The following is a 19517-nucleotide window of genomic DNA, read 5'->3' as shown; positions in this document are numbered from 1 at the left end:
GGATATGAACAGCAAAGTTTTCAGATGACATAACATTTCAATGCTTCTTTAGCATGCTGGTTATGAAGCTCATATATTGAAGATGACCCTTTTGCAAGAGCAATATCGCAATTTTGCTGCAGTCTTATCTTCATTCTCCTCTGCTCAGATAGTTGAACAATTCATATCACCAGCTATTCTTCAGAATAAATGAAAGCACACTCAATTTACCCATTTGTGCTCATTTAATATGCAATAGCTAGAAGAAATTCTGTATCCTGGGAGTTCACTGAAGTTATCTGAGGCCAAGTTATAAGAGTTTCTTCAGCTGTGCTAAAATAAGCCTTGAGCATAATACAATCTCCTCTGTCTCCCAAAAGCTGAAAGAGATTTTTGTGCTACTGTCTCCCAGTTTTGGTAGAGCTTGTGGATGATATAAAGCAGGTAAATAGCAAAAATGCTTTATGTCATATTCTTTGTCCACAATGGTACCTTGACTGGTCCTATCTATCATGACAATGAACCACAAATGCAGAAGCATTCTCTTTGATTTCAGTTCTCTATGGTGAGAGGTTCTGACTGGCAAAAAAACTTAGTCCCACGCTCATGGCTTAGCAGCTGAAGGCCAGATAATTACACATATTACAAAATAAGCAATGCATGAATTCAGTCTCAGAATTAAGACCAAAATGTCAAGGCTTGCTTTGCTTAGACATACTGTTTTTTCCTGAAAGAAATAAACTTGTCTTGCCACATAATTTCCTTTCAAAAGAGGGGGGGGAAATAGAAAAACAAACTTTTCTCTCTCATTTAACCATCTGACATGTTTTGACAGTTTCAAAACTATCATAAATTCACTTTCAGTTATTTAATAAAAACTGGCTTATGTCAGAATTGCACCTTTTTTTAAATGCCTCTTTTCTCCTTCACCCTTTCTGGCTTTGCAGATTTTCCATGTATATTTGCTTGAATGCAGGAAGGCAGGGAAGAACACATTCTAAATCTAAATCTGCTACCACCATAATTGTTTATGAAATACATAGCAAGAAGAGACAAGCAAAATAAGGGCCAAACTGTGGCAGCTGCCCTGAGTTCCTTTAAGCCCCCAGAAAACAAAAGTCTACGAGTTCCTTTGTCATGGATGAATACACAACAGTTGGCCTGTAATGAAGCTGATGACTATGTGGATTCTAAATATCCCACCAAACACCATGAAAATTCCTCTATATATGAACTAATGCAGTTAATAAACAACAGTCCTATAATCAGTACTGAAATACAATTTTCCCGTTTACATTGTTTCCTAGATCTTTTCTTTTTGTTGACAATCTATCCAACTGAGAACTGTGTGTTTTGAGTGATTCTCTTGTGTTTCACGTCATGGGAAGTATTGCTGCTATTCCAAACGCAGCTCACTGAACACTGAGGCTCAAGTGAAGGGACAAAGAGGCACTCTCTGCCTTTGGCATGAAGAACTGAAGAACAGCCAGACCAACCACTGGCCTAACTCATGCCCCAGCCTCCCTGACAAGCTACAGAGACCGCCTCTCTACATTAGCAATCAGTTCCTTTACTTGTAGAGGAAATCTTCAGCACACTTGCAGATGTACTTTCGCAAGGGCTCCCTGACCACTAACTTGTTTCCTTTCTGCATCATCATCCCTGGAAGTCCTACCCTGGTAAGGATTACACACAACTTGACAAACTACAGATCAAGGCAGACTGATATCTAAGAAACACAAATTCCATCAGAATCTAATTGCTCTTAATATATAATAATTAATTAATTAGTAGTATTACTGCTTTTATATACTCAACCACACACAGCATAGATCCTTCCCACCAGAAGTAAGATTTTTCTCTCAACATCAATTGAAATTTCATAACTTGTATATTTATGTTTTTAATTCAAAGTTTGTCCAGTCCTAAATTAACAGTAAATAACAGAATCACAGAAAGACTTGGGTTGGAAGGGGACCTTCAAGATCATACTCTTTCAGCCCCTCTTGCATTCACAGGTTTTCGCTGAACCAGGTTGCTCAGAGCCTCACCTAATCTAGCCTTGAACATTTCCAGGGATGAAGCACCCACAGATTCTCTGGGCAACCTGTTCCAGTGCCTCGTCATCCTCATAGTAAAGAGCTTTTTCATAATAACCAGTCTAAACCTACTCTCAGTTTGAAACCACAGTTTGTTACACAATGCTAAAAGTCTGAAGAGAACAATTATAAACCTCTTTATTTTTAATGCACTTACACAAAATGTAAAGGATAGCTGTGCTCATTTTAGAAAAGTCCTAAGAGAGTACTGATACTATTTCATATTCATTATATCCGATACTGATATTATTTCATTAGATTTAGCTGGAACTGAAGTCTCCAATATAGACTATACAAAGTGATCAAAAGGAACTTATTTAAATTCGTCTGCTAAAAAGACAAAAAAGTTACTACAGCTGTACTTTTAAGAGGCATTGCTTATATTTATATAACATGCCATAAGTCCTTTAGACTCAAAAAGAATCAAATATGGGTGTAGGAGGTGATATTTTCCATGGTTATACATCTGAAAAGATGACACAGGGACTATCAAGAATGTTATGGATATAGTTTTGGCTTTGCTTGGTTTTAAAATGTGGAATTTGTTATGGACAAGTCAAGATCCTGAAAGGTGTAGAGTGGTGGTGGCCAGTCTGGGACAGATGGCTTCCCACCTTGAGGATCAAGGTCCCAAATCCCTGATCTGCCAGACTGCACCATTTTACTCATCCAAAAACCCAGTTCCTCCAAGTGATATTTCAGACAGCGAAAAGTCTAATCCATTAGACTTCTGCTCTAATCTTGCAGGTCTGGGGAGCAAGACTTTACCTGTAATACTAAAAGCAAAGGCAGCCAAACTCCCTCTCTACCAAGTACCACAACAGTCTGAGGAAGTCTGCTTATTCCTGCCATCTAACACAGACAGCTAAATTAGTTGACTAAATGTCCCATATAATCACTAAAGAGCTAGTCTCTAATTTTTTTAATCTCTAAGGCTGCTAAATCAGGCATAAACATTCCCATATAGATCTAGGTTCTTTGCCTCATGAGAACCAGGAGCATTCAGCACTGCTCTCACAGTGTGGCTGCTGTATACAACAATTGGTGGTCCTCAGTGACCAGGCATAATAACTCCTTGGCTTCTATTCAGCCACTCAAGACAGGTATTAATCCACCAATGAAAATATATAATGAAGCATATTTCCCCTAGAAAGCCTTGCTCAGGTGCTGGTACTATTAGTTTCTTACTGCCACTACCAGAAAAACAAAAGTGAAACCATAGGCTCTCCCCCATCTCAGTATTATACACTGGCAATCTTCAATAATGCAATTTATTACACTCATCAGTACTTTGGCATTTGTAGAAATACACACTTTGGAAGACTATCCTTTCACACCATCAGATGATGCCATTAAAAATATATTTTATTTATGTGACACACTGTCTAGACAGTGTGAGAAAATACTCATTATTAGTTACAAGTCAGCTCCTCCTCAGTGCCACATGTCACACCAAATGTCTTTTATTTGGGCCCTGGATCACACCTGAATAAAGCAGTGGAGAGGTGACATGGCAGAAAAAGCTTCAAGAAATGAACACACAAGAAATGAAGACCCAAATATCTTCTTAGATGAGTCAATACTACTTATTGACAAAAAGCTCCCCGGCAAAGCAAATACTACCATTGGCAAATCCAAAACTATGTTTTGAATCATCTGGCCTAACACATTATGTACACTCCTAAAAGTGAATGTGAGATAGTATAAGCATATAAAGGAAGAAGGAAAGGAAAGAATTTGTGTATGCCGTTTAAGACTAACAAGTATAAAACCAGATGAAACTTCTTTCTGAAGCCAGCAAATTCACACTAATTCATATTGGCACAGAAGTCTCTGGTGATCTCACACAGAAAGAGAGATACTGGGTTAGCCTTGCAGGCAGACTCCAGCTCCAGAAACACTCAGGAATATGTGTTTAACTATAGACACTGAAAACAGCTGTAGGTAAACTAATGAGACCACTCACAGGGTATACAATTACACACAATGTTTCTAGAGCTTAAAGCATCACAGCAGTCTTAGTCTTGCATAATAAAGCTTAAAACTTCCTTCTTTTGAAGCATCTTCCCTATGTTTTGGATTTTAAGTACAAATCAGACCCCAGTTGAAGCCTGAATTGAAATAAAAATCAGCCATTACTACAGAATCCATAAAAAATATACGCAAATTTTTGAAACTATTTCAGGTATCATAGTATCGCCACGACTGATGACAGTTGTACATTACATACTTCATTTCAAGCCCAGCAGATTAAAATTAAATGTTTAGGGTTTTTTTTTTTCCCCTCAACAAATACATTAAAAAGGTTTTTATATATACAGAACAACATTTTCATCAAGCCACCTAAACCTATTACTCCAACATGGCAATATTGATCTTTGTGCATCAGTGTGGCTTCTACGGTGCTCTTCTGTATGTGCAGATACGTGTGTGCCCGTATGTGTATGTGCACACACACTTCTACACATATGTGACCAAGTTTTACTTACTTGGTTTTGTGTATAAAAATACTTACTGTGATTTTTTTAATTTTTTTTTTTAAACATTCAAATTTGGAAAGCTGTAAGAGGGAAAGAGCCTTCAATTACACTGAAAGGAGTGTTAAATGGAGGGGAAACTTAAGGGTGAGAAGTCAGACGCGAAAGAGAAACCACTCAATGACACAAATGCAAGCGAAATATTGACAAAGTAAGGAAGGCTGATGCATTTGAACTCTGAACATTCAATGTGGATGCATTTAACCCTTTCTGATACAGCTACATTCTCTTGTATATAAAAATAAATCTTATGAAATGTAGGTTTAACTCCGTGCTGTGGAAACACCCTACATTTGGCTTTGGGCCTACTTATACACCGTGTGTCCCTGAGAGGTGGATTAAGCAGAAGAGAGGCCATTTTTAGGAGGAAAAGCAGAGTATTCCCCAGCAGGACGGAAACACTGCGGCGGGGCAGACGAGGCTGCTGGCAATGGCCACGGGCTAGTGAGACCACTAGAGGGAGCCGGCATTGTGCCGCGGCACGGGGAAAACCCCTGCCCGCACCGAATACTCCAAACAAATGGCAAGCTGCTCAGAAAGCCCAAGGGACACGCTTTAAGAAGAGTTCTTCCCACTATCTTCAGCCACGTGATATAAAGGAGAGCCTATGATACTCTGTGTGTGTGTACACATCAGTATGTACTATTCTGTGCCCACCGTACCAACAGAATATTAAGGAATTGTGCCTAAAATTCAACTGTATTTGTTTCTTTCTCAAAAGAGCAAACAGACAGCCCTGGCTTCAACAAAATACCTTTTTCAGTGCCTCCTATTTTCACCTCTCACCCCAGCCAAGCAAGTTAGATGTTCCCCCCTTGCCCCCAACTACACTTCCCCCTCCACCTTCCCCTGCTTTGTGAAATATTCCAAAAGTGGAATTGCAGAAGCAACACAATAAGCAGTGTTGTGCCTACAACTCACACTATATCTAGTCATAAAACCTGGATTGTGCACACACAACTATAGCCATGTGACGACGGCATGAACTTGAACATACCCCAACAACATTTAACACCGTTTCTTTTTTTGCACCAAAACACAGAGAACCAAACGAAACCTGGTATTTCCCTCACACCTATAATGAGTCAGAGAGATCAAATGGGAAGCAGGGAAGAAATAAAGGCTCACACAGATCTTTATAAACACCCTTTCGGCATCACGTATGTGCTACAAAAGCTAAAAGCCAAGAGCAGATACAACTGAAAAACACAGAAAGATAGTGACTGCACTGGCATCTGCAGTGCAGACCAGTTCTTTATGGTCTTCTTGGAATAGAAGATGTAAAGCACATCAGTGCCTGTCTGGTAAACTCTAAACTACTCAGATATAAAGAAGTGAAGAACTGCTGAACTAAAAAAACCAACCATGGCAAACTCTAAAATTATGAAAGAAAAATTTAAAAATGGGGAAATAGGTGTACCTGGATGAAATACTAAACATAACAAGAATAACTGTCCCCAAATGAGTTCCTAGCCATTATCTTTTCCATAATTATTGCAAGTAGCTTCAGTAACTGTGCATACAAATGACCCATTAGAAACCTAAGAGGTCATTTCCAAAGGTGATTATGAGCCCTGACTTACAGAGCTACTTGGGTTTTCACACAATTCTGTTCAGTGCCAACAATCTGCACAAAATTAAGATAAAACATGTTTCCAAAACACTAAGTGGAAATAAAATTTCAGGAACTAAAAGGTGAACACTGAGGTGGTGAACACTGATGCATCAAATGCAGTCATCTTCATAAATGAAATGTTAAAAAATTTGCTTTTGTCTGTGCTCTGGTGTCAGGAGAATGGAAAGGAGGCAGCAGTCATACATTAGAGCCCTTACAACGCCCCATACTAAAATAATGATGAGTATAACAGTGAAAGTCTAAGGCTAGGCAAGAGAGAGAAAAATCACAGTAAGCTATCAGAGTGGACACCTGCTATAGGACACAGTATGGAGAGCAGAAACATGTCAGTAGATAAAGATGAACCCAAATAAGCTCCTTAAAACAACAACAGGATGCTCTTCACCTCAGTGGTCCTTCTTGGCCCTGTTTCTTAATGGGTAGATGTGCTATCGTAACAAATGAACAAGCAAAAGCTTTGGTTTAGAAAATATTAGAAAACTATTGAGAAGCACCATTTAAGGAGAGTAATAAGGAACAGGAGTATAGCTTCCTCAGTTGTTGAGGTTGTTAAAGAAACAGCAGGAGACACAAAAACAGATCCTGGCACTCCCACTGTGAATGGCTTGGGCAGGTTGTAAAGAAATTAACTGAGCAAAACCAGAATAGATTCACTTAAAATGTGCAGGGAAAAACGGTAAGAGGAAGCATCCCAAGCTATATTAACCATAAGAAATAAGGCATTATCAGTTTTCATTTGTATCAACTCAGTAAGAAAACAAAACTGTAAACAACTTTGATTTTAACTGAAACTGGACAAAGATATTGACAACTAACAAATATTGACCTAGCTTATTTTTAAATGCGTCTCAACAACTGAGAAAGAAACAGTCAAGGATGGTATCAAACTTGGACTAAACACTCCTTTGATTCTGTACGTGATTTTTTTTACAGGAAAGAGTGAAACAGAAAATGGGGCTCTGATACTACTTGTTCTTCTCTCACTTTCTCTTCTAGCACAAAAAGAGAGAAGAGGCAAAACAAACACACTGACATACTATTACATTGTTCAGCCAGGCCTGGGATTGTGGGTGTGTCTCAACAGACCTTTCCTTTTCTCCAGAAATCCCAAACCCTTGCAAGAAAAGGTACAAGAAGCTGTGTGGCCTCACTGGTTCTGCAGGGAATCAGCAGCCTTCTGTCTATTGCTCCCTTCTAATATTTAAAACAATCTATCTTTGTCTTTTCTTTTTTTTAAACCATCTCAAATGCAGGCTTTAAACACATGCTCTACATCATGTTATGTCATACTGGAACGAACAGCTCCTCGAAAGGCTGAACTTCTATTTGTGATTATTTATCTAAAAGCTGTGTTTTCTTTTAAACTGTATATATTTTGTTGGACTGCATCTACTGACGGCTAAATTCCCAAGCCTTCAACCTGCCATCTCAAAGAAGCAGATTCAAAAGAGTCCAAGTAGAGTTTACTGTCAGTCTGTAATGAGAGTAAAATTATAAATCTCTGTACCAAAAGCCAGCTGCTTCATTCTTAGCTCTGATCCCACCCTTTTCTTCTGCATTCTAGCTAGCATACAGCTGCAATAAATGTGGCTCTTCTCACAAGTCATGCAGATGTTAACAGTTCTGTAGGACATCAAGAAACATTTCAAGAATCTTGTAAGCACTGACTAAACTTGCTTGAATAACCCACACTATCTCCTCCACATTCCTATTCAGTAACATTAGTCTCCCTGAATATATTAAGGAAAAAAAAAATTACCATTTAAGCTAAGGCTTTAATGTCTAGGTCTAAATGCACTATCAATAAACAAGGAATGTTCTTAAGCCATCAGACAACAGATATTCAGATAGTAAAGCAAGGAAGTCAATTTATTCTTTGCCACGATGAGTAATTCATTTTTGTTTCTTATCTATGCAAGAATAGTAAAATGAATGTCTGAAAATATATATTTATAAAAGTCATGGCTGTATGTATTTGAAAGAATGGATCAGAACTAGAGCAAGATCTTTTCTTCTCCAGTAATCAAATGGATTAATACTAAATTACAGCGAAGGAGTTCAAAGTGCTACCTAGTACATTTTTATTAAAGTTGTATTAGCATGACAGTCATATGCATTAAAGATTAAGCTAAAGCCTCAAACCACAGTCAGCAGCAGCAAGAGTCCAGCTGTGCAGGTAGAGGACTAGATACGAAATGCATTAATTAAGTGGGTTTATACTAGAGATGCTGTTTTAATATTCTTCCCTCTTCAAGCAGTGTGCTGGGGTAGAGCTAATTTTCTTCTTAGCAGCTAATGTAGGGCTGTGTTTTTGATTTATGCTGGAAACAGTGTTGGTTACACAGGAATGTTTTAGCTACATCTGAGTGGGGCTTTCATACAGAGTCAGGGCCTTTCTGCTTCTCACCCCTCCCAGCAGTGTGCAGGCTGGGGGTGCACAAGGAGTTGGGAAGGGGGCACAGCTGGGACAGCTGACCCCAACTGACCCAAGAGACATCCCACACCATGTGATGTCATGCTTAGCAATAAAACTGGGAGGAAGGTTGGCTGGGAGGCTGCTGCTTAGGGACTGGCGGAGTATCGGTAAATTGGTGGTGAGCAATTGTATCAATTTACTTTCTTGGGGTTTACTTTTCTCTCTTTGCTATTTTATCTTTTATTACATTTATTATTATTATTACAATTATTATCACTATTATTATTACTAAAATTATTTTCACTGTTTTATTTCACTTATTAAACTGTTCCTATCTCAATCCACGACTATTCTCACTTTTACCCTTTCAATTCTCTTCCCCTTGTCCTGCTGGTGGGGAGTCAGCAAGCAGCTGTGTGGGACTTGGTTGCCAGTTGGAGTTAAACTACAGCAAGCAGCAAGTTTAGTCTCCTTTTTGGGGTAGGACTTTCAAAACACACGAAGCAGTTTAGAAGCTCAGTCATCAACAAAGCAAATAAGACTCACACTCATGTATTACTCCAGACACTTGAAAATCCCACATCAAATACCCTACCCTGTGTGTAAACTTCACACTTTGAAAACCCACTGGAAGGAGGGCTGCAGAGCGATTCACAGCACTGAGCCATAAAGAGATCACAATCTTTGACAAGTTCAGAAACAAAATGTGCACTCAAGAGTGTCTATGGTGGAGTTTTGAGATTGTCTCCAGTCAAGTGTCAATCTCAGCAGAGTTTCAAAGAGGACAGGGTAGGGAGAAATAAAACGAACATACCAGTACATTTCCTGCAAGGAATCGATAAAAAGACCTCACTCCTACAAAGGCTTACATACCTGCTCAACTTCAGATACTTATCCTATTATGTAGCACACTTGAAGTGAAAATCAAGTCTTTGAAGACACAAGGCACAAATAATTTACCATGAAATGTGGAATTTGGAGTATTGTTTGTTCTTTGATTTAGTAATGCAGGAAATCTAAATATAAAGCAGAATTGCAATGGGCTATTTTCTAAATGCTTCATGACACTGATTTTAGAGTAATTTCATCAAAATGTCATAAAAAGACATTTAAGCATTTTGAGATAAGCAAAAAGACAATAGACTACAACCTTAAAAGAAGTTGATGTAATATTAACAGAAGCTCTGTAATTAGCTAGTCCAAAAACCTCAAGCCGTCTTCAGGCTTCTTCAAACAAAACAAATTGGAAGGAGAGAGTAGAAAGAACTAAAAAAAAAAAGGAGAAAAATAAAGAGAGAGGAAAGAAAAGCCCCATGAGCCAGAGTCCCTCACTGCTGTTATTTCTCCACAAGCGGAAATGCTCCGTTCAGTCATGGCTTAGGAGGCATAAACATCATTGAAATTCAAAAGCAGCTCTGAGAAAGAGGACGCCTCAATTGGTATGCAAGTGGTGTTTTCTCGCCCTGAATACATTATGAACTTGCAGCATGCTAATATGCCATGCTATCATAAGCACCAGATGGAACAGTAGGCAGTGTATGTCCCATCAAACCTCAGGAAGATGTATTAATGTTCCTGCTCTTTTTTTTTCCTTCCCCTCCCCTCCCCCTTCCCTACTACAACCCCTCAGCTGTGTCCCCAGACTGGCACATTTTGTAGCATCAGTCACCTGCTCTCGAAGCACAGTTCTTCAGGGTTGCCTCATCTTCACCAGGTGGTGCCAAGCATCTTTTCAATCTTTTTTATCGCAGAAGGTAAAGGCCACAAGACGTGTCAGGCTGTGCTTACTGAAGGGTACCGAGTACAAAAGATAACATCATGAGATAAATGATAGATGAGAGAGACTTTGAGTTTAAAGCTAGCACAATAGTTTTAAATTATGTATAAACGGCACAGCACAAATTTCCCCCTCAGTACTATTGGTGAATGAAGAATTGGGAAACAGCAGCAAAGGGAAAGGTTTTCCAAATAATCAAATAAAACAGAGGGAACTGGATTAAAGATCTTTGAACTTAATTCCTTTTTTCACCACACTGGAAACATTTTCACGGAAGATGTACACAGTTCAACAGCCATTTATAGGGTAGGGGCAGGCTTTAATTTTAAATCACAGTAAGAAAATGGCACACAGGCAAATTAGCTTACAGGATTTTGATTTTTTTAAATATATGTTATTCCAATGACATTCCTTTTCTTTTTGTGACTAACAAATTGCTTGAAGCAGTGTGTATGATTTGAAAGACATGGAGAATTTTAATACTGCTTCGCATCATTTATTAATTCAGTCGTAAGCAGATTTTATATTGCTAAAGAGAAATGTGATCTAGCATTCGGTATGAAAACATGTGCATAGGTATATTAAATGAAAGCACATATTTTCTAGTATCACCTGAACTTTTCTTATCTATTCATAGAAAGAAGCTTCCTATTGAAATATATGGTTTGCGAGAAAATTATTTTATTTTTCTTTTCCTGTTATTGTGCTCTTCAGAATGCAAAATAAGATCCTCAAGACTAAAAATTAAGAGCCTGTGGATTCAAAACACAAGAAAGACCAGAGATGGCTGAAGAAAAGCAAATCAGCTTTAAGCATTTGAAGTTTGAATGTTCAAGTATTTTTAAACAGGTTTGTTTTTTCAGAGAGACATCACATCAGTAAACATTTTGCCATTTTCTGATATTTTAGAAACCACCTGCTGATTTACAAACAGCTCTCACTATGCATGTAAATTTATTGTTTTCCTAACAACATTAGCCTTCTCATAAATATAGTCTAATTCTACAAGATGCTGAGTATTCACAATTCACACAAACTTCTGGGGATGAACGTTGCTCAAAATCATGTAAGACCTAGATACAGAAGTTATCTGTTGCATGTATTAGAAATATTTTTTTGACTATTAAAAGGCTGGTTGACAGGGATTTCCAACCATATAGACAATCCTAACTAAATAATTACCTTTTTCCTTCAAACTAAGCATGTTATGACTGTTATTCAGAAATAACAGGCATTATTCTAGCATCTATTAAGTCCAAAAAGGCTTTTGAAACGATGTCTTAAGGACTGAGTATCAGTCCAGAAATCAGACCAATTTTTTCCTCTTTCTTTTCCTACTGAATATTGGGTGACTTTTTTTTTCTTTATATATAGCCTTTAAGGGTAATTTGCTAAACTATGATTTGCATTGTGCAAATAAGTCTATTTAAGTTCATTATCCTGTGTTATAAAGTAATTTCTGACACCTTAACAGCACTCAATTTAATTACAACACACTGAAACAGTAGAGCTGACTCCCAGAGGAACCAGTTTGGATCAGAAGATGATGATATATGCTAGCTACTGATCAGCTTCCAGCATCAGATCCACCATCAGCTGTTTTCAAGAACAATATCAGAACAGCTGCATCATCACAGTATTTTGTGTTGAAAAGCTCTCCAAAAGCTAGCAATTGCATGCAACAATGTGCACATACCCACACCTGTAAGCAGACATATTTAAAACCAAGCAGCTTTACTGTAATGACTAAAGGAGACCAAAAAGCAAAGAAAACAAACAAAAAAACCCAAATCAAACAATCCCCCCCCAAAAAAAACCGAACAAAAACCCAAGCAAACAAACAAACACCCCAAAAACAAATAAAATAAAAAAAAAAAAAACCACAAAGAAACCCTTTTGATTCTGATTCAGTAAGCATCAATTTCTGCACCAGAATCCCCATTGGGTAATACATCAAGGCATCTATTCTATATCTAGTGTGGCAAGACAGTGAAAACACTTACAGCCTCCAATAAGAAAAACACTTGTGACAAAACTATTAAGCATTCCTGGTGATTAAGCAATAGACACTGATTATTTCAAGACTGTCTTGAACCAATGCCCCAGACAAAACCATGCAATCATATCTGCGGCTGTCAGGATGAAATCAAGGCATCATGATTTTCTGTATTCCTTCAAGAAAACACAAGCTACTCAGTTGCATCCACAGAGCTCTTTCTGAGAGAATACAGAAGTTAACTACGGAAAGAGTATATAATTTATTTCTCTTGTGGCTCTACAGAGAGATGCAGGTCGATACTTTAAATTTAGGTAGTATTTTTACCTTTGGAGCTTTTACAGACTCAAAAGCAGTTTGAAGCAAAACCTTTAAGGAAGCATAAATGAAAGCATTCTGTTTCTGCTGGTGTCTGAAGATTAAATACCATTACTTGCCTTGCTCAAAATGAAAGGAATTGGAAATTACTACTCTACCAATTGACATGTCACAGGAAGAAAACTAGCTGCTGAGCCGGCAAACAACCATGCAAATCAAACCCAAAATGTGGTTCTGCCTATGTAGAGGAGTCTGAAAAGGGCAAAGAAAGGCTGTAACACTGGCTTTCCAGGCAGAGAACTTAGTATACGTGCTCTTTAGACTCTGCTTTCATACCAATCTCTCAATCAAAGTTTCAGGTACAGTTTCATCGCTTGTGCAGCAGACTCAATAAATGTAGAAAACCCAAATACTTTTGCTTTTACAACCAGAGAATGATGTAAAGAGAGATGCAAGTAAATTAACGAAAAAAGATAAGCATTCTTCAAAATACTTTAAAAATTTAACATGAGAAACACAGATAGTATTCTCAAAGAAGCCACCATCTCACTTCTCTATTTTCAAGGGGACAATGAAGTGCTCATCTTGGCTAATAGGAATTCAGAAAAGAAAGATATACACCCCTTACTGCACAGATCCCCTTTAAAAATTTCAAAGGACTTTGCTTTTATTTCTGAAGATACAATGCGGTCAAATGCTGAGCTCAGAGTAAAATAATCAAATATTGATTTTAATTAAGTAATTTACATTTCCTCTAAGATCTGACATGGATGAGATTGATGGAAACTCTCTTTCAGGACCCTAAATAGAATCCTGAAAATGTAGTGCCATAGAAGGATGAACTCAACGAATGTGGTCCACTTGAATTCTAGAAACTCAGTTGTCCTCCCCCTGTCAGTGGAAAAATGAAAACTAAAAACACCAATCCCAAGAGGCAGTAAACTCTGTCACAAACCAGTTTCCAAGAAGAAAACCGATAACTTTCAAAGCTATTAAATGACAGTGCCATATGACCTTGCTGGATATCTAATTACACCCATTCTTTTACAAACATAACCACTGTTGCTTTAAAGAGCATCTTTCCGCTTTCTTTACTGTGTTTCAAGGTCCCTGTGTTGCACTCAGGATTTCACTTCCAAAACTGACAGAAATCCCAATACTTTCTAAAAAAGATTAAGATCATTGCATATCCCTGTTTTTAAAAGACTATTTTTGTACACTGAAGTGTTTATAGTCTAAAATGTCCAAAATAGTGTATCTAGCACGGTTCCAGGCAAAAAAAAAGTAGTAACAGTAACGCTGTCACAGAAAATGACCTCTTCTAAATTTCAGTTAGACAAACTTTCTCCTAAAGAGAATACAAATAAGTGTGTGCAAATTAGCAGATATAATTACACAGTCGACTATTATGTGGTGAAATAGACTGGAAAAATAAAATTAAAACAATAAATGTTAATTTGTATTTGCTAACCACGGAAGATGTGGCTGGTGCTCTGCAAGGCACAAAATCCCTTAAAAAATAAAGAATCTCTTAAAAATTCAAGTAATGATATGAAGAAGTCACATATAGGAAAGTCTATGTAGATGGCATTCATTTGGATTATAAAACAGCTACAATGAAAACTCAAGGCTGTGTGTACAAATGCTTATTGCTATGGCTTAAAAGGGCCACCAGAATATATTTGGAATGCACAGTTTAGAAAGCAAGAATCAAATTATGGCTGCATTTTCCTATGATGCGAGTGCACACATTTTCCAAACTGCAATCTTGTGGCAGGAAGAGTATTTGAGTCATGCGTGCTTGCATGACTCACAAAATACACATTAAGGAGAGATCTGAAAGAAGGAAGGGGAAAGGCCCTGTATCCCTAACTGGGAGATTACTCCTTTAGCAGAATGTGGTTCCAAACAAGAGACAGTAAGACACTGAACTCAGCTTCACTAGCAGAATCAGAGAGAAAGGGAGAACTACAAGATTCTGCGCTGGAGATACACTGCACTGGAGATAGGAAAGCTCCCAGGCCTTGGAGAAGAGGATTATAAGCATATGAAGAAAATTCCAGTAAAGCATTAGAACTGAAAGTGTACCAAGTTAAATTTTAGATATGCTTTCCAAATTACTTACTGAAGACAGAGTAGTACCTTAAACCCCAGAAACGATGTAGTGATAAGCTGGAAAGGGCGATGGACTTTGAAAGGTAAAACATGTTCCTGCTGCTTCTTGAATCATCATTTCAAACTTCACTGCAGTTAATTAAGCATTTGCAAATGCCATTTACTCAAATCTCAGCTCAATATACCAACTCCCATTTTTAAACGAAGAATGATATTGCCCTGACCCTACACCAGATCTGCCTGAATTTGCAGTACACTTGAAGATTTACCAAAATACATTTTTCTTCCTTAATCCTCAGCTTCTCTCCAGGAGGTAATCAATACCAATTCCTTTCACTCTTCTATTTCCACATTTCTTCTGGTCTTTGTCAGGTCAGTATTGCCAACATGCAAAAATAACATAAAAATAACAGAGCTTGTAACAGTCTGCTTCCAAAGGGATGTCCATAAGGAATGAGAACCATATGAGCAGAACTCCTAATAACTGTGTCCACTGCTGATGGTATTTCCTTTTGAACTTCAGAAAGATTTCCTGCCACCTTTGACTTACACTTTGTGCCTGTTTAAAAGTGCAGTTACGTTGCAGGCATAGATCCAGAACATTTATCCATGCTGATACCTAAATATCTGGCTGGATAGTTTTAATAAACTCAGATGTGTGGGTCCTACCAGGTAATTTTTCCTCATGAAAATTTCACAAGATTACCAGATCCCAAGAGTAAGAAACAGAAATAAATCTACAGCTTATTACACAACATTATGAAAAAGCTCAAGTAAAGCTCTAGCTCCATGCCATAAGAATTTGGGAAGGAGACTTTTAGAATTTTTAGAACTTCTTTAAACCAGCTGCAAGAACATTACTAACAGGTGGTGTGCTGCAGCACAGGGACAAAACTAAGAGGTCTGTGAACCCTCAGTTGAAGTGTCTCCTCTCAAATCCCAAGGCCTCCAGCAAGTTGTTGTCTCAACCTGTTCTGCAGTTAAAGCTCACAATGAGGCTCTTTCTCCACACTCTGCCTATAACTTGCAGTAAAGAAGGAATTACTAGTAGAGAAAAAATAAAAATAAAACAATATAAAAACCAGCAGTGAGAAATAAATTCAGCTCTGGTATATGGAAGCAGAGCTCCATGAGCTGCCAGAGGAAGGAGGTGCAGCCCTTTGAATCAGGGTTGAGCCTGACAATTCTACTCTTCTACCAGCACATGAAGTCCATTCACAAAGCTACATATCAAATAATAGTTTCAGAGCAAATTTAATGAATCTCTTTGAGTGTCTGAAGACCAACACTGCTGAAATTTCCCCTGAAACGCAACACAGAAGGAGGTGCCAGAGGCTGCTCTGCTCTCCTCTACAGAGCACAGGTCTCAGGCACCTCAGACCAGGTGTCCAGATCCAGCAGAATGAAGAATCATTAGGCAAGCTGAAGTGACCCTAGGAGATTAGACAGTCTATGCCCTTCTGTCTTAAAGCATGTGAAGTTTAGATCAGGTTGCAAGGGTTTGTCCAATACAGGATCTTCAATAATGAAAATATCAGTACTTCTCTGAAAAAACAGTTTTAATGTCTGACCATCATTATGGTGAAAACTTCTTTTCCTGGTATCTACTTGGGTTTTATCATAGTCTATTACTCATGCCTTTTGCCTCTCATCTTTTTACCACTGTGCACCTTGAGAAGAATTTTGCTTCATCCATCTTCTCTACACCCTCCCATTAGTTGTAGATAGACAGCTCAAGACAAAAAGATTATACAAAGTTAATTATATTTAACTAGCAACTGCCTACAGCTTACCAACAGGAAAATTCCTGCCTCAATGACTTGGAGACCTGGAGTCCACAGCATTACTCTCTCCTCCAGAAAAATTGTCCATATACTTGCCTTCACAAGCTTGGCAAGTAGAACTGGTTTGTATAAGACACAGCTAGGCAAGATGGAAGAGCGAGCTTTGAAATTTTTTTGCAAGATTTTGAAGTGGAAGCCTCACTCTGGAAGTGAAACACACAAATTCAAATCCTCCTTCTGCTTGCTCGCTCTCAGGTCTGGAACATATTCCCTGAGCAGTGGGGAAAGCTACTGCCCATTAGCAGTTTATGGGAGAAATCTCCAAAGTCCCACCCAAGAACTGAACAAGAAACGTTAGGGCGGAACGCGACTCAAGATCAACAACAGCAAGGGGAAGGCGGCTCCTGCACTTGCCCCGCTCTTCATCTGGTGACTCTCATGTACATGAGGCAAAAAGTACAAATGTACATCACAAAAATGGAACTCAGTGCAGAGATGGCTGAGCTGCTGGAGAGTTGAGCTAGTGAATATAGATAGAATGGTACAATGTGGCAAGGACCTCACCAGCTTCACAGAGGAACTGCATGAACATGGACTTAGCATAGCAGGATATTGAAAGAAACAAGCCTTGCCAAGTGGGTCAATATGGCTAGACTGCCTCTGTGTGTAAGTGAAAATCTAAGCACTGCTGTGCCCTCTGTTTTTCCCAATTTAATCCCTACTTGCCTTAGCATTGCTGGCTCTATGCTCCATTTTACACCATACCCATTTCTGTGAACAAAAAGTAAGCCTACATGTGAAGAGACCAACATTTCTAAATATGCACTGGGCTTCCTCTGAGACTACCTACCAGATACAGCTGTGTGAACAACTCAAGACACAGAAATGCTTCAACTCCAAAAAGATATTGGGCTGCTTAACTCTATCAATACCGAAGGAAACCCTGCCATACACAGATGCAACTTGACATGCTCAGGAAACTTTAAAGCTGTAACAGTGATGCACCCAGGAATGAGGAGAGTTAAGAGGCACAGCACTTTGGATTTGGAAGGCAGCTACTGCTTTAAGTGCACAAGTTGTTTTGTGACCTGGAAGCAAAATACCAAGCTTCAGCTGATTTTTTGGTAGTGTTATCCTTGATGTACACACTTGAGAGAAGCAAGGATGAAGCAAATAAACTAGAAAACTGGTAGAGGTATATGTACATGTCCTGAAAAAAAAGGACCAGGTCCTCTACTCTTAAATGTATCAATTTCTTTGTATGGACTTTAAACTAGCATATAATACAATTTCATTTTATGCAAAATTCAAGTGGTCTTTTCAAATCATATACACACAGATCACATTGATTTTCAAGCTATGATTGATGATCATGCCTTAAATATGTGAGTGTGGAGTCCAAAATCTTCAAATCAAGATGTGATTGGTGCTAAATATCCTGGTGCTAAACAACAAGGAAGTACCTGTCCTGAGGAACTAACTTGGCCGTTCTTTAGCTAAGGGCCTGAGCTATAAAGCTTTCAATCTTCTCAGGAAAAGAGTGTTTGAGACCCTGATTAGAAAAAAAAGAAAAAAAAATAATATATATATATATATTCATATATATTCATTCCTGCAGCATGATCTGCATTCCATGATGTGTTAGTTACTTTCCATTCATGTGTAGCATGAGGCAGTTCACAGCCCCATGGGTTGAAAATAAGAGCAATAATGTTATGCAGACTTTGGAATTTATTACTACCATAAAAGACGAAGAAACTTTAATACTGTGAAAAGCAAGTCATCACATGTCACCTCCCAACCCTATCTTATGTATCTGAAGAACCTAGTGACCCACGGTCTTCTTAAGGAAAGAGCTTTTCACTCGTAGCTGAAACCTGAAGATAAAGTCATTATGTAGGATGATTGGAATAATGATGCAAAGTTAACACTCAGACTTAAGTATTTCCAGACGTATTTTCCTTATTTGGCAGGAAACTTGTTTTGTAAGACACAGTCTTCCTAATATAACAGCACAGCAACTGCAACTTAGAACAGAACAAGTCGGTTAATGGACTGTTAGGACACTTCTGCTGTGTAACACCATTTAGACACATGTATTTAAAAAACAGGTGGATAATCCAAATGTTCAGTTACTAGGACACTAACAGTTATGTCCATGGCAATTTTGTTTCTGTTCTTTAAACAAATCATCACTTGCAAGCACTAATGTTAAAACCAGAAAGCCACTCTAGTACACAGTGGCTATAAATGCCAAATCAATTTTCAGCAGATAATAAAGTCCATGTTTTACAATCAGCAATACACTGTTTTACTACCCAAAATGTAAGCTAATAATATATAGCTCTGCTAAATGGAAAATGCAGATATGCTGTTAAGAAATGGGCTGGCTGTGAGATGATGGATCATTTCTGCCGGGACCTTCTTAAAGCTATGTGCAAATGTTTTGAAAATATCACATGATGTGGCCATGTGTTAAAAATTACAGCCAGTTAAGTTCTCTGCTAAGAAAAATATGTGGGCAATTTATGAAATGCACTCCAGGATGGAGATATCTTAAGTAAAACCAGATTTTGAAAACAAACCCATTTTTTTTTGAAACATGAACTTTAAAAAAAAATAGTTGCAGCCACATCTGGAGAGCAGAAGTAAAGAAAGGGTGGTCTGACCTAATACCAGGCCATCTTCTGAAAGAGCAGCATTATTTCTGGGCTACAATGACTGTGATCACTGATTGTCCTTTTAAGGAAACCATGCTGAATACTGCCATGGGCAATAATAAAGCATTTTGTAGGCCAACATCTGTTCTTTGAAAGTACTATAAAATGACTGATAGATTTGTAATGTTTCATAAATAAAG

General features: G+C 38.2%; 1 protein-coding gene across 7 annotated transcripts in view; it reads right to left on the bottom strand.

Moving 5' to 3' along the window:
• The window catches only part of RUNX1T1 (RUNX1 partner transcriptional co-repressor 1), a 112646-nt gene that overhangs the window by 54462 nt on the left and 38667 nt on the right, over positions 1-19517 (bottom strand). For 2 of the 7 annotated variants that reach the window (XM_086882648.1, XM_086882653.1), the window contains exon 3: positions 10337-10454. The exons of the other annotated variants lie outside the window; for them this stretch is intronic. The gene's annotated coding sequence lies outside the window, so the exon portion shown is untranslated. The remainder of the gene's footprint in view (positions 1-10336; positions 10455-19517) is intronic. 7 annotated transcript variants of the gene reach the window in all.

Source organism: Cyanistes caeruleus, chromosome 1 (assembly GCF_971803275.1).
Source record: "Cyanistes caeruleus chromosome 1, bCyaCae1.hap1.1, whole genome shotgun sequence".
Classification (NCBI taxonomy): Eukaryota; Metazoa; Chordata; class Aves; order Passeriformes; family Paridae; genus Cyanistes; species Cyanistes caeruleus.
The sequence above is the reverse complement of the archived record's forward strand: the minus strand, read 5'-3'. Positions and strand labels throughout refer to the sequence as shown.